The sequence below is a fragment of the Carassius auratus genome, unplaced genomic scaffold (assembly GCF_003368295.1).
Source record: "Carassius auratus strain Wakin unplaced genomic scaffold, ASM336829v1 scaf_tig00039608, whole genome shotgun sequence".
In the NCBI taxonomy this organism is placed as follows: Eukaryota; Metazoa; Chordata; class Actinopteri; order Cypriniformes; family Cyprinidae; genus Carassius; species Carassius auratus.
In genome coordinates, this window is record NW_020526528.1 from 32,501 (window position 1) to 35,483 (window position 2,983).

A 2,983-nucleotide genomic window follows, 5' to 3' on the forward strand; every position below is an offset into this window, starting at 1 on the left:
TAAAAACCAGGACACGCATCTACATAACACAAAACTATAGGAAGTGCATAGCGAATGCATTAATCACCAATCATAACAGTACAGAAACTCTTTAAAAACACTTGAACTCTTCACTCTTTCTCTTTATGTGACTTCAGGGTTCAAAGCCACGTGAACCCTGGGACTGGCGGGGTCAAAGTTCATGCTATCAGACATCGTGACTCCATGCTTCACCTCAAGTGAGATTACAAACTTCTTTTCACGGTACTCCAACGAACTTCAGAAATACCATGGTCCACTGCCAGAAAGAAAATATATATATAATGATAATACATGATAAAACAATAGTACAAAATATCTATGAGAGATAAATAGTAGTGCTACTACTAATAGACCAAACACAAGAGGTAAAATAAACAATGCACATGTTTACTGATGAAAGTTTATAGTAATTTCTTAAAACAGTCCAGTGCAGGTGCATTTCTATTCCTATATTTATTGATTAAAATTGTAATGCGAGCTTTGTTTTATCATGCATTAGATGAGAAGACACACGGTTTGAGGAGTTTTAATCGTGCTTCTTTCTTTAGCGATCCCGCTAGCTCTTGCACATGTGTGAGTGTTTTTCACAGATCTGTGATGAATGCTGTGCATAAACCTGTCGTCTTCATTAAAGGGCGCCGAGCGAAACACAATGATCTCAGTGCGGTTCTGTGTTGCAGCGAGCGTCAGATCTGCAGTAATTACCCAGTCACCCCTGGGGCACACCGCATCCTCAAACCACCTTCACATTGACACTGACCTACACACTCTTCAGAAACAAATCCTCTCAGGGTTAAAGGTTGAACATTTTCTCCAAAATGAACACGAACACATTCTACGTCACAAAGCGTTGTTCCGAACATGCTGTTGCTTTTACACAACACGAAATCGTGACATTTCAAAGCCTGAACGTGAAGTACGTCCCTCATGTGTCAGTTTCAGTCGAAGCGATCGGTTCTTGACCAGAATAAGACTTTATGTTGACAGTCAAAATCCAGACTTGATTGCTGTTGTTTCTCTCACTCTTCCTCCGTCTTTACCGACCAAACACTGAAACTCACAAAACACACTTTACTCCAAGCACAGAGTGTGTTTAAGACATTTCACACTGACACACAACTAACAAACTCACTCAGTAGTAAACAGTCATACCTCACGGGCCAAATACATACAAACACAGGCCCAAATGAAACACTAGTCATCTTTCAATAAGAGCGTAGAGCTATAATATTAATCTGAATCAGCCCAGGTTCCCTGATGAGAAATATATGAGTTCATATTGAGGTCTCACAGTGGTTTCTGAGGAGCTAAGACTTTCGGTCTTTATTTTATTTAGTTTTTTTAATTTTTTTGGACTGTTTTTTTTTTTTCGTTTGATAATGTTTTTATTTATCATTTTGTATTTTATGGTACTAAATTATATTTATGAAATAGTTATGATCAATTCATTACCTGTTAAAACCATGATTTGCATTGTTAAAAACGCTATACAAATAAAGTTTAATTGATTTTTTGAACAACAGACCTGAAAATGAATTTTTAACTTGTGGTAAACCTTGAATGCTTTGGTGCACAGACTTAAGTGTATTCTCTTTTAACACTTAAGACACTAAGCAGAAAAAGCTTAAAAAGTGAAATTAAAACAACTTTCGGAAGTTTATTGCAGTGAAAAACGCAGATACTATTTTCACTCATAACTGCAAGACAATGAAAGCCATGAATCTGACAGCAAAAGGTTCAGAATTCAAAGTTGATATCACAAAAGATTTGGGCGCAGTATCAAACGTGTTTTGTTTAGTATTTGTAGTTTTTAACCCTTCGTCAGAATCCCTGGAGACGGTGTGTTCTGCGCTCTGTATATTTCCCTCGTTCAGTGTTGACAGAGAGCATTCTGGGAAGGCTTTAATGGCCACATGATTTGATGGATGTGTGTTTCGATGGTCCTGCATCTCCTGGAAGAATGACTCCATACATCACGGTAATTGAGTCCGTCAAGACTCGGACCGCTGACGATTAAACGCTAAAAGCCCCGTAAATGAGCTGCTTCTGGGAAACACAGACACGGTTTAGTTTCTGCTGAGGATCAATTAGCCACCGCTAATGAAATAATCAGACACAACTTGGTCTTAACCAGCACAGAAACTCACTAATGATTAGTATTCGGGTAATTGTGCTTAACTTGAGCGTATGATTAACATGCATTTAAAAAACAACTAAAGTTTGGATCTGAAAGTAAAATGTAACAGCATATGAGTTTTATCTTTCTGCGCTTCCTGGTTTGAGTTTCCCTTTTAAAATATACATATTCCCCCGCTGCTGGACAATAATAATCACCCGACTGTGTTGAGTGTGTGTGTGTGTATGACGTCACGTCAGGTCCAGGTCAGTGAACGCGTGCTGAATGAACGCCCTGTTCACCAGACTTCCTCTGAATAAACCTTTACACAAGCCCACGGGAGGATTTATGAACGCCTGTTTATTATTTATTTTCTTTAAGGAAGGAAAGAAAAGAAACACGACACCTCTTCCAGACTGATTAACCTTAAAACTGCAGGTTAACAGCTTTATGAGCAATCAAATGTAGATTTGAGCGCGGGGAGAGGACTGGAAATGAGATTATTGCCTGAGATTTAGAGTCTAGACAAGTATTATAACTCTATAAAACAATCACTGTGTCATTGAGTCACTTTTCTTCATGCTCAGATATAGATGGTAAACATGGTCGGGTTGAAAATAATCGTGAAAATATCTCGGAGGTTTCTCGTAGACAGCAATGAAACTCTCTAGATCTTTGTATTTCTCACACACCCTCTCTGTGTAAATACAGCAGTGGAAAGCCACATGTGTGTGTGTGTGTGTGTGTGTGTGTGTGTGTGTGTGTGTGTGTGTGTGTTTCGCTCTCTGGCCGTATAAGGGCTTGGGCTGATGTGCAGATCTGATCTACAACAGCAAACGGAAAACA